Below are 13432 nucleotides of genomic sequence, written 5' to 3'. Positions count from 1 at the left end.
AGTACGGTGATGGAGTTAAAGTCTCACTGCAGTAGGTTCAGGAGAGGACAGGAAAACTGTAGATGAGTAGAAACAACTTTTTCAAGAAGTTGAGAAATTGGGTTGTAGCTAGAAGAGACAGTGTGGTCAAGAAAAGGTCATTCAAAAAAATAATAGATTAAATAATAGCATATATATGCTGACTGGAATGAGCCTGTAGACAGGAGAATAATGATGTTGCACGAAAGAAGTAAGAACAGACATGATTTCAACTGCTAACAGAATTTCACCAGAAAAGTCAAATAGCTCAATGACGAGAAATTTCACTAGGTTAGTGGGCAATAATTTCAGAGTACTGTTATTCTTTGGGATATTCAAGAAGGGAGGAGGGCAACCCATAATTCTAATTCACATGCCATAGGAGGCTCAGAAGAGAGGCTGGGCCATTTACTGAGAAATTTCATGTTAGGCATTTTATATGTTATTTCATTTAAGCTCAAAATAAATTCATGAGGTATTATCTTTATGTTACAGATAAGGAACCAGAAGCTCAGAGAGAGCTAGTAATTTGATTAACACACAAAGCTGGTGAGTGGTAGAGCTATGTTTCAAATTCAGCTCCTTCTAAGTATTAGGTAAGGAATTATTGTTAATTTAGAGGGTTAAAATAGTTTTGTGGGGTTTTCTTTGAGGTTCTTCTCTGTTAGAAATACACACTGAAGTAATTATGGATGAAAGCGTATGATGTCTAAGATCTGCTGTAAATACTCCAGCAAAAACAACAACAAAAATTGTGAATGAGGGACAGATGAAACAAGAGCAACAAGATGCTGGTAATTGTTGAAGCTACATGACGGGTACATGGACGTTCACCGTACTGTTCCCTTTTATGTACATCTGAAAATGCCATGATTAAAAAAAAAAAAAAAAAAAAATCCAGGTCCTCTGAGTCAAATTGCTCATTACTTCAAAGCCTGTCCTTAATTTCTGCTCAAACCTCCTTTCAAAAAAAGTTATGTGCTTCACAGCTTACAAACAATTTTCTTATCTTCTTTAATCCTCACTATAAATCTGTAAATGAGGGGTTTTATTCCAATTTTATACACGAGGAAAGAGATCTCTGACTAGTAAACAGCAGGATCAGACCTCTGAGCCAAGTCTTTTTGTGTCAAAAACGTTCTTCTACTACCCAATACAGCAATCGATGTTGCACCAGGGTCACCTCTGGGCATACCTATAAGCAGAGTCCACCCAAGTGCTAGCCCTTTCCCTCAGATTCATTGCTACTGCAAAATCCTAGGACCCTGAGTTTCCTAAGAAAGACAAGCATTATTCCAGGTAGCCCTTAAAAAGACTTGTACTCAGGTGCTTGACTAAAAGAGGCAGGAGGCAGGTTTCAAATTTCCCCAGCCATCAACCTTCCTTGCCAAATTTGGGGACTATCAGGAATTTGATATACAACTTCTGAAAGGGTGTTCTGAAAGCCTGCTTATCTCTGCTCTAGGGTCAACTCTTTGTGCCTCCATTTCTTCAAATGTAATACTCAGCTGTTCACCTACACAACTATCATAGGGACCAAAGTCCAGGTATGTGAACCCTGAGCTCTAAAAATAAACGACACTACTAAACAATACTAACCAATTTCAAAAGCCAATTTTGCGTAACTCCACAACATTTACCACAAAGCTGGCTTATCAGAAAGCATCACAGTTGATACTTATTTTTAAGATACCATCTTTTAAAAAGCCTCATCACTACTACTTTTGATATCTGTCCTCCCATGCTAAACTTCACGTTATAAGCGTATTTATAGCTTACTTCAAAAACAACCGAAAGGGACTTCCCTGGTGGTCCAGTGGTTAAGAATCCGCCTTCCAATGCAGGGGACGCGGGTTCGAGCCCTGGTTGGCGAACTAAGATGCCACATGCCATGGGGCAACTAAGCCCACGTGTGGCAACTACTGAGCCCGAGCGCCACAAACTACAGAGCCCACACGCCACTAGAGAGAAGCCCACGCCACAAAGAAGAGCCCGCACGCCACAATGAAAGATCCCGCATGTCCCAACGAAGATCCTGCGTGCTGCAACAAAGATCCCACGTGCCACAACTAAGGCCCAATGCAGCCAAATAAGTAAATAAATACATTTTTAAAAACAAAAACAACCGAAAATATGTATACCAAGGGCACCACATGTTTATTCTCTCCAGCTGCTAACCTACACTACCAAAATTGCAACACCTTTTCCCTCTAGTTCATTAACTTTACTAACTAAAACTGAGCTGTCCAGAGTTAAGTCAAGAGCCACCCAGTATCCAATAGTTCCATTAGGTTAAAATGTAGGTTGCCTAAGCTCTATAAAAGCCTAATCACTGCATGATTAGATGCAATGTTTGAGGAGTTTCAGACTTACTTGGAATTATAAACATCATAAGAATGAACTGCCTTGGGACTTCCCTGGTGGCGGAGTGGTTAAGAATCCGCCTGCTAATGCAGGAAACACGGGTTCAAGCCCTGGTTCGGGAAGATCCCACGTGCCGCGGAGCAACCAAGCCCTCGCGCCACAACTACTGAGCCTGCGCTCTAGAGCCCGAGAGCCACAACTACTGAGCCGGCGTGCCACAACTAGTGAAGCCCGTGCGCCTAGAGCCTGTGCTCCGCAACAATGAGAAGCCACTGCAATGAGAAGCCTGCACATCGCAACGAAGAGTAGCTACCGCTCGCCACAACTAGAGAAAGCCCGCGTGCAGCAACGAAGACCCAACGCAGCCAAAACTAAATAAATAAATAAATAATTTTTTTAAAAAAAGAATGAACTGCCTTCATCTTACCTTTTAGAAACAAAACACTACCCAGCTGTCTTAAAATGTACTGATTTTCAGTTAGGCTGACTGAACACAGGTAACCAAAGTTACGGACTCCATTTTCACATTAAGGGCCAATCTATCTAGGGAAGGACTTGTCCTTTACTCAAAACAATATTATTGGGCTTCCCTGGTGGCGCAGTGGTTAAGAATCCGCCTGCCAATGCAGGGGACAAGGGTTCAAGCCCTGGTCCAGGAAGTTCCCACACGCCGCGGAGCAACGAAGCCCGTGCACCACAACTACTGAGCCTGTGCTCTAGAGCCCGCGAGCCACAACTACGGCCGCCCGCACGCCTAGAGCCCGTGCTCTGCAACAAGAGAAGCCACCGCAATGAGAAGCCCACGCACTGCAACTAAGAGTAGCCCCCGCTCGCCGCAACTGGAGGAAGCACACACGCAGCAAGGAAGAGCCAATGCAGCCAAAAATAAATAAATAAAATAAATAAATAAATTTAAAAAAAAACAATATTATTGAGCCCTACTAAGAAATCTCAGGTCTGGCACAAAACATGCCTTTGAGCCTAAAGCCAGCACATGTCTGCTGACGTAAACTGACAAAACAGGTAAGCATCATAAAAAATAGATAAAAATCTAAATAGAGTCTTTAGGACAATTACTTTCTGGTTTAGGTCAATGGTATTAATATCGTTAAATTCAACTCATAAACAAAATGCTGATCTAACCAACTGGATATCATGAAAAGCCCTGGCACCTGGAAAACTGCATAGAACAGGAAATTCTGCAGGTGCAGTAAGAAACTACATCTTATCCATGACCCAGAAATGCCTTAGAATTTGTCACACAACCTGCTGCAGAATTCTCACTTTTCAAATGGAAATGAACCATGAAGTCACACAACGCAAAGCTGCGATTTTATTATTGATATAATCAACTGCACCCTTTTGAGCTGTGCTAAAGTTAACTACAGAAAGCAGATGTTCTACATAGTGTTAGTTATGTCAGAAATTAAGAGAATTTGAATATCAAATAACTAAAATTTAGGACTGCTTCATTCACTCCACAACACACATATTGTTGAGACAGACACCATACTTCTCAAAAATGATACACTTAAAGGACCCTCAGGACAAGAAATAAAAGACATGAAGGTGAGAGATCAGGTCATCTGGTCACCTCACTATTTAATGCAAGACCTAAAAGTTAAAGATTTGCAGATCTTTCAGGCTCAAACCATTTAAATATTCAGCTCACCATTAATCTGGTCTCATTACTTTATTCCTTTCTGTTTTAACTGACGTATAAATTTAACTTACATCTCTCAATAAACAGTTTTCTAAAATTAAACTGAATTATGAAGCCTCTCATAATTACCTGTAAGAAAGTTTTTCTACAGCTGAACAGAATTTTAAAAACAACCAATTTTCCAATACAAGGGTCTATGCAAAACAAACGAAAGCAGAAGAGCAGTAAGATGGGTAATGGTGTCCAAACATGCTATAAAAGAAAGTAAACTATTAAGAATAGATCGGCTAGCATAGAAAGACTATCAGGGCTGGGTATTACCAAGCTCAAGCAAATTAATGCCTAATAAATCAACTTACTATTTACATTTTTGCAATGTCAATCAGGACCAGATCTGGAGGCTTTTTACAACTAATAAACCAAACACAACATTAAATAAACATTTAAAAATCATTCCTGGGACTTCTCTGGTGGCGCAGTGGTTAAGAATCTGCCTGCCAATGCAGGGGACATGGGTTCGAGCCCTGGTCCAGGAAGATCCCACATGCCGCGGAGCAACTAAGCCCATGCGCCACAACTACTGAGCCTGAGCTCAAGAGCCCGTGAGCCACAACTACTGAGCCCATGTGCCACAACTACTGAAGCCCACGCACCTAGAGCCCGTGCTCCGCAACAACAGAAGCCACCACAATGAGAAGCCTGCGCAACGCAACGAAGAGTAGCCCCCACTCGCCGCAACTAGAGAAAGCCCGTGCGCAGCAACGAAGACCCAATGCAGCCAAAAATAAATAAATAAATTTTAAAAATAAATAAATAAAAATAAAATGAAAATCATTTCCCCTCAAATAGAGCATAACCTGTCAATGGGCTTGGAAATGTGAAATGGATAGGTAATTATTTGCTAACTAAAACTTAAAAAAGGAAAAAGTATGCAATAAATCTGAAAAAGGAGGCTCAATGCCACTAGAAGAAGGGATAGCTCCATTTTTCTGTTCAAGTCACTCAGAATTAATCAATTTTCTGCAAAAAACATAGGGAAATGTATTATATGTATTATTCCTGATTTAAAAATTGAATTCACTGAGTGAGAAAAGTACTCTGTCTCTGGAAAGTCATGCTTAGAACTCAGAATGTCTCTCACAAGTTTCTGCTTGACTCAAGAATTCAAATCAGCACCAACACTCAGCTGCAGAAATGAGCCAGGAAAGATATGTAGACAGTAGAGTAAAGAATGAACAAACTTCAATTTGCAGATATCTCTGATATTCACAGAAGTTTCATCTCTATCCAAGTTTCTCATTACAAATTAACCCACCTAATGCCAAACTCTGAAGTACTAATTATTATTTGACCAGGCTAAAAGGAAAAAAAGAACCAAAGAAATAATATCTATTACCCCTATTTACATAGTCCTAATCTTCCTGAAAGGTTTAAACTTGTTTTATATAAACCATCTCAATTCTCATGGGAGATAGATAAAGAGTCAGGTTTCTGGAGGAGAAACAAGCACAAAGGGATTAAATATCTTGTCCAGCAAGTCACCAGTGAAAATAGAACCAGACCCAATTATTTAGCCTACAAAGTCTAAACAACCTGCTTTCCTTGGTTCGTAATATTTTAAAGTGCCTACAAATTATCCCAAACCATAGAACTTCACGGAACAATACATATAATCAGAACACTATGCCAGTATTGAGTATTCTGAACAAGAAAGTACTGCTTGCCCCACATCAATGAAATGAACCAACACAATGGACTTTAAAAATACAAGGAGGAAACAATAGTTATATGGGAGAGAATTTTCAAAGGTCACTCTATTCATCTTATATCTTACTGCTCAAATTCTCTGCCAGGAAGCCAAAGGGGTCAAACATGATCCTTATAATTATATTCAACACATATATCAAATCTCAAAATACTGCTAAGAGTTTCAATCAAAGCCATTTGTATTTTAAAAACTTTGCCCTCCAAAAATAAAATCTTATAGCAATGTCTTTAGAGCGTTACTTTGCTGCCTTCATGATATGCTTCAGTATACACTTCAAATTTGAATTTTAAAAATGATTAGCTTCCAGTTTATTTTTAAAATATTTATATTTAGATACAGATTACTTAAAATGTGGTGTTCTGCTCAGCCCTCATTATGTTTAGGCAAGATTCCCACTTCCACTCAAACTTATTATTTGAACTTACAATGGCTGCATTATTCAAACTTACAACTTAGATACTTCCTAAATGGACAAAAGAAGAAAACTAATCAACCCAGAAAGCTTCCCAAGGTACCAAAGAGGACCTTTTATTTGAGATCATACTAGGTACCACATTATACAATACATGAAGCCCACAAAGCAATAATTGAAGTTATCTCTGCAACATGATGAAATTATTTTTTTTGCAAAATCTGACAAGACTGAATTTTCAACTGTCAAAAGGGAAATCGTTTTCCAAGACTGTAGAAAACCCTGCTTACCGAGGCAGTCTCAAAGCAGTTTCCTTAATCCTTCCAAATCCCAAAGAATCTAACACAAGCCACAGAACACTGAATGAGACCTGCTGAAATGTCTGTGCTCAAACCCCTAAAGGTTATTTCATATGTCCACACAACCCACAGTCTTTCCTAAATAAAGCTAACACTGCACTCCCCAACTTAAATTAAAATACCAGAAAATCCAAAAGCCTCTAACTAAATTTTACATGAACTATTTGGGGATAAAAGCTGACAACAAAGGATCTGTTATCTGCACCTTGAAGAGCCATAAAGCTCCATTCCTAACACTTTCAGAAGCTGAATGTACATTACCTCTGTCTGCCTCTAGCATGGGACTCAGATATTACATCATTCAAATGCCTGAAAACTGCCCTATTACCCAGAAAGCACCAGGTTATCTGAGACACTGCACCAAGGTATCCCTTCCTCCCTCTGATACACAGCCCTCAAACACGCTGGGCCCTGCCCCCTTGCAGTATCTTCACAAAGACATCTGCCCTGCACCTGCTGCAATTCTGTTTCTGTTCACTCCTGGTGTACTCCTCTTGACTCTGTATGGCTCTTCTATTTGCCCACTCATCTGGCCAATGCGCTAGGACGACACTCCACCACACAACTCCTTCAAATTTGGGAGTGTGTACTCAGCTCTCCCTTATCCCTTCCCCATTCACTGGGTTCTGCAACTAAAATCAGGCTTCACGATCTCTCTGATCCTAGAAGCATGAACTTTCATATATGGTAAAGGGCTTAATGTTCTCCATTTTCCAGTACCATCATTCCAGGATCCACACACACAACCCCACACACTCTCCAGTTCCTCCGAAGGTCAGAATTTAATCCCCTCCTCTTTAGTTTCTTTTTTTTTTTCCAACTTCTACACTCCGTCCTTCTATATACTTACAGTGATCTAAAAAACTGTGGCCCTTTTAATCTCTCAAGACCCCAAGTTTTCCAATCTCTCTCCACACTTCAGGACCCCGCTCTTTCCATACTCTTTTAAAGCAACCTGATTTCCTAATTCTCTCCAGCCTGAATACTCACTTCCTGCTCTAAACCTGGGCCTCCTACTTCCCCCACCATTGCCCCAATCCAATATACAACCTACCCCTTTCTAGTAACAGACGTGTCCACACACATCCCCACCTTACCCTTTCGTTACCCCACTACAGGCACTACGCATTCTTCCACATCCTCTACCCAAAGATATCCTGTCTTCCCCCTTTCCTTCCCTTTGTTCCCTACCTACCCCCTTCCCTTTACCAGACAAAATCTAGCCCCCCAAACCCATGCTTCCCTCCCTGCACATATTGTATACTTGTCTTCAAACCTATTCCCTACTGCATCCCCTCTACTGATTTCCCTCCCACACACTCCACCCACCTCTCTTTCCTTGTCCCCAACTTCCCTCCACATGTCCTGCCCCAGAAACATTTCCTTCCATCTGCTCCCCCTCCCCGCCTCACCTGCCACTCCAAGAACATCTCCCTTCCCCCACACCTCTGGCCCTTCACCTCACACACACTCCACTCCATCTGCCCCCTCCAAGGTCTCCCCAACCCCAAAGTCCCCTCTCTCGCTGCTCCCCCATCTTCATCCATACTTCTTTCAAGAACACCCTCCAGGGACTTCCCTGGTGGTCCAGGGGGTAAGACTCCACACATGCAATGCAGGTGACACGGGTCTGATCCCTGGTGGGGGAACTAAGATCCCATATGCCATGTGGCATGGCCCCAAAAAAAAAAGAACACCTTCCATTATTTCACTCACTTGTCCTGTTCTTCGCTAAATGCCCCGGCATCTCCTGCCCAGACATCTCCTCTCCATCCCCATCACTCTCTCCCACTGTCCCCACTTCTCTGTCAAACCCCTCAAACTCAGACCCTGCTCCAAACGCCCTCCCCCTTCTACCCTCTACTCATCTCCCCTGAGCACGGCTACCAGAGAGATACCTGCCTTCTGCCCTCACATGCTTTCCCCTGGCAGGGCCTATCTATCCAGCCTCAACACCCTCCTGCCTCCCTCCTGGCCAGACACTGCCCTCACACCTCTCACAGGTCTCTTGAAGTCTCTGGGCCTGTCCTCCCGCACCTCCTGCCTGAACACCTCACCATCACTCCAGAGACCCCCCCGACACCCTCCTTCCCCCTCCAACCCTTTCCAGGCTCACCCTGCCACACTGCCCCCGAGCCGGACACCTCCGCATTTCCCTTCACATTTGTCCGCGGTCTTCCTGATTATCTTGCCCCCAGTCCCTGCCCCTCGCACGCAGCCCTGGCCGGGACATCGTCTCTTCCATGACTCCCTCGAGTCCCCAGTCTTCTCCTTCCGTTCCCATCACACTCGCCCCTGCCCTCCCCAAGCCTCCCTCACACCCTCCCGAACCCCCACGGGCTGCCCCCGACTCGCCCGACTGCCCTCCAGCCCTTCCGCGCTCGCCCCGGCCCCCATGGGTCCCCAGAACCTGCCCGAAGGCCCTCAGCCTCCACTGGGCCGGATCCCTCACCCTTCCTTCTCCCCCAAATCTGCCCACACTCTCCGCCCGCCCCCGCGCAGCCTCTCCCCCAGCCCCTGCCCCCAACGTCCTCCAACACCTGCCCAGAACCTTTCGCCCTCCATCCCACCCAGAGCTCCCGGTGCCGGGTCCCCCACACTGCCCACGCCCTCCCTTCGCTCGGGGCCGGGACGCTGTGCCCCCCGAAGGTGAGGAAGGCTGCCCGCTGCCCTTGCCCGAAGCGGCCGGGGCACCGCAACTGCTGCGGCGGCGGCGGCCGCCACAATGCCGGAGCCACGGGGGCCGGGATTGCTCCCTGCTCTCCGCCCCGGCCGCCGCTGCCGCCACCGCCGCCGCTGCTAAGGACGCACAACAAACAATGCGGGGCCCGGGCCGGCACCGCCAACCGCCTCAACCGCCGCCTCAACCGCCGCCCGCCTGGGACGGCCAGCCGCGCAGGCGCCTGCCCCTCCGCCGCAGCCTACCCGCGCCGCCGCGCTCTGCCCGCGCCCGGTCCCCGCTCCCGCTCCGCCGCCGCCGCCACCTCGTCCGCCTGCGTCTCCGACTCCTCAGCCCAGCGGCGGCGGCTGCGGCGGTTGCTGCCCTGGTGGCGCTCGCGGCTCCGGTCTCCCCTTCGGCGGCGGCGGCGGCGGCGGCGGCGGCGGCAGCGAGCACGTGACGCCTCCGAGCGCGCCCATTGGCCGGGCCGGGGGGCGGGCCCCGCGGCTGCTGGGAAACGGAAAGCCCGCCTCCTCGCTCGCCGCGCGCCCCCTCCACGCGCGCTCTGCCGCACCTGAGAGCGCCTGCCGGCGCCCGGCGTCGCCGTGCCGCGCCACCGCCTGCGCCAACTGCGCACCTGGGAGCGCGCAGGGAGCACACGCTGGTGGCGGCCGCATGCACCTGCGAGCGGACGCTTACGTAAACTGCGTCCTTGCCTTCCTCCCAGCGCCAGGCCCCCTCCTGCTGCAGCACCTGAGCCCCGCTGCGCTAGCGGCGTAACTGCTGCGGAGCGGGGACGAGCTGCGCAGGGAGGCGAGCGAAATGCACGGAAACTTCGTAACTTCCGAATCTGGGAGCGGCCTTTCCCGCCCAGCGCCCCAGTGCTCGGTATCTGCCAACTCAAGCAGTTACGCAAACGGAGTAGGTGCCATAATGCCTCTCCAGGTGGAGGAGGGGGAGGCCAGTGCCTCTCCTTCTCCCACTCTTCATGGACCTCCCTGGGACTGAGTTGGGGCCAGGACCTCTCTGACCTCCTTAGAGTTAGGTCAGACTTTGGCTGAACCCCTGCCCAGCCTGTGCTGGGGAAGAAATGAAGGTTTGCTTTTTACTTAAGTTCACTAGCCGGCACCTTCTTGGTACCCAGCATTCTGCCAGCGAGGTGGGCCCCTACTACTGAGTACCTCATGCATGACAGGTGCTGTACTGGGGGCTGGGATGCACAGGTGAATGAGACAGGTCCTTACCCTAAAGGATTTCCCAGCCTAGGGTGGAAATGACCTGACCACACAGAGCCAAGGCTTAGAGAGCTGGGGGTACGGGAGGGATCTCCCACAGCGGCTCCATCCAGGGCCTTTCCATCTTTCTAACATACTAGGCTCAAATATTTTAACAGCTTTGCTTCATTCACAGGGTAAAGTGTAAACACCCTAACTCAACTTAAAAGGCTTTGATGGGCTTCCCTGGTGGCTCAGTGGTTAAGAATCTGCCTGCCAATGCAGGGGACACGGGTTAGAGCCCTGGTCCGGGAAGATCCCACATGATGCAGAGCAACAAAGCCCATGCGCCACAACTACTGAGCCCGCGCTCTAGAGTCCACACGCCACAGCTACTGAAGCCCACACGCCTAGAGCCTGTGCTCCACAACAAAAGAAGCCACTACAATGAGAAGCCTGCGCACTGCAGCTAGAGAAAGCCCACACGCAGCAACGAAGACCCAATGCAGCCATAAATAAATATATTAATTAATTAAATATTTTTAAAAAAAAAGGCTTTGATGATCTGGCCTTAAGTTTCAAGTTACACACCCTTGCCTTTGCCCCCTCCTTCAGGCCAACTTGACCCTCCAGTTACACTGAACTCGAGAACTGTGGTTGACATAGTATGGCACTTCTGAGCCTCCTGAGTCAAGTGCTAGGCCCCAAATCCTTTTCTATACCTTCTCCCCACCTCCAACCACCATACCTTTCTTTATCCTCCTGAAAAACTCCTTGGTGTTCTTATCAGTCAGCTCAGAATGTATTCTCTGCAGAACTCCTTGGCTGCCTTCAACACATTGCCTAAACTCCCTCTGCTTTGCACGTAGCCCCATGAAACCATGAATTCTTATAACACTAGATTGTAGTTTTTTTGCTGTCTGTCACCTCCCTGGACTGTAAGTACCTTGAGGACAGCGTCATCTCTCTACCTTCGTGGGGTAGGAAGGACATGAGATGAGATCATTAAAGCTGGGCTTTGCAGGAAGGACATGAGTCTGTTGGGGGAGGAGAGACAGGCTGCACTAAAAAAGTCTGGGGTCAAGTGAGATAATAATATTTCATACCTAGCAATCTGCAAAAGGTTGTCCTAAGGATCCAATGAGAAATATATCTCAGGCATTAAGTATGGTGCTTGGCACTTGGTAAAATTTTAAATTTTTTTTAAATAGGAGGATTGGACAGCGTTAAGCATTTAATGGTATCTCTTATTCCAATATTTTTCAAAATATTTATTTATTTATTTGGCTGTGCCTGGTCTTAGCTGCGGCAGGCAGGATCTTCGTTGCTGCGCGCGGGATCTTCGTTGCGACATGCGAAGTCTTAGCTGTGGCATGTGGAACCTAGTTCCCTGACCAGGGATCAAACCCGGGCCCCTGCATTGGGAGCGCGGAGTTTAAGCCACTGGACCACCAGGGAAGTCCCCTCCAAAATCTTTTTTAGTTGAAGTATAGCTGATTTACAATATTGTGTTAGTTTCAGGTGTACAGCAAAGTGATTCTTTTTTGTTGTAACTTATTACAAGATATTGAATATAGTTCCCTGTGCTATACAGTAAATCCTTGTTGTTTATCTATTTTATATATGGTAGTATGTATCTGTTAATCCTATACTCCCAATTTATCCCTCCCTTCTCCCCTCCTCTTTAGTAACCAAAAGTTTGTTTTCTGTGTCTGTGAGTCTGTTTCTGTTTTCTCTTATTCCAATATCTTTATTGGATTTAGAATTCCAAACATTCCTGACAAAAACATGCAAATGAAACCACAGTAAAGAAAGTAAAATTTTTCAAGTATGCCTCTTCCTTCCTGTCCCCCCTCCACTCCCTTCACCCCTAATCCCACCTTCCAAGGCAGCTACTGTTAAGTTTTCCATGTTCTATAATGTATATGCAGAGAAAGAAGAAGATTGCAGAAAATTATGTTCTTATAATGTATATGTATACTTGTATTCTGCATAGAAAAAGGTTGGAAAGGATTAAACACCACTTACTACTGTTACGCCTGGAAAGTAGAATTGGGCGTGGAGTTGGAGGACTAAATACTTCTGCATTGTTTTAATTTTTTAAGAGTACATATACATTATACATAAAGCACATTTTTAAAATTTTACTGAGGTATATTTACATATAAAATTCATGCATCTCAGGTATACAAATCAGGGATTTTTAGTAACTTTACCAAGTGATGCAACGTCAATATAAATCAGTTTCAGATCATTTTAGATTCCCCATAAACCCTTCATTCCCATTTACTGTTAATCCCCATTCCCACCCTTAGCCACAGGCAATGACTAGTCTACTCTGTCGCTCTATTTTTGCTTTTCTAGCTATACTAGGTACATTTTTTAATCAAATAGACGTTTTAGGAAAAAAAAAAGAATAAAAGTATCACCTCCTAAGCCCACCCAGTGATAGTAATCACTGTTAATATTTGTATCTGTTGTTCCAAGCTTTTCCTGTGTATAAAAATATATAACTTTTACGAAGTGAGATTATAGTATACCTTCTGGGGTTTTTTTTCACTTAACAATATAAAGTAATTACACCTCTCTTTGTGTCACTGAATACTCTTTGGCATAATGTTGTATCTTAAGAATGATTTCATTAAACCAAATCTCTATGTTGGGTATTTGGGTCTTTTCCAGTATTTCCACTGTTATAAACAGGGGAAGGTAATAGATGCTGTAAAGTTCTAGAGCTCAGTGAGCTTTGATATCACACCTAAGTTCAAATACTAGCACTTCTTGTTTCATCCATTGGCTGCACAAATATATACTGGGAACCTACTATGTGCTAGTCCCTAGGAACACAAAAGCAAGCAAACAGCTACCCAGCCCTACCCTCATGGGGCTCAAGGCCAGTGGGAGAGAGACGTACTTTAATCAAATAATAACACTGAATGGCCCGCAGAGAGGGGAGCCTCCGGGCAATGGGGAGG

General features: G+C 45.6%; 1 protein-coding gene across 2 annotated transcripts in view; it reads right to left on the bottom strand.

The window, feature by feature from the left end:
• STRBP (spermatid perinuclear RNA binding protein) overlaps nt 1-9652 on the bottom strand; it is a 133768-nt gene extending 124116 nt beyond the window's left edge. Inside the window, exon 1 of one of the 2 annotated variants that reach the window (XM_068552775.1) lies at nt 9510-9652. The gene's annotated coding sequence lies outside the window, so the exon portion shown is untranslated. The remainder of the gene's footprint in view (nt 1-9509) is intronic. The other variant, XM_068552776.1, reaches the window with a different exon arrangement.
• Between the last annotated feature and the right edge of the window lie 3780 nt (nt 9653-13432).

The sequence above is a fragment of the Eschrichtius robustus genome, chromosome 10, assembly GCF_028021215.1.
Source record: "Eschrichtius robustus isolate mEscRob2 chromosome 10, mEscRob2.pri, whole genome shotgun sequence".
Taxonomy (NCBI): domain Eukaryota; kingdom Metazoa; phylum Chordata; class Mammalia; order Artiodactyla; family Eschrichtiidae; genus Eschrichtius; species Eschrichtius robustus.
The sequence above is the reverse complement of the archived record's forward strand: the minus strand, read 5'-3'. Positions and strand labels throughout refer to the sequence as shown.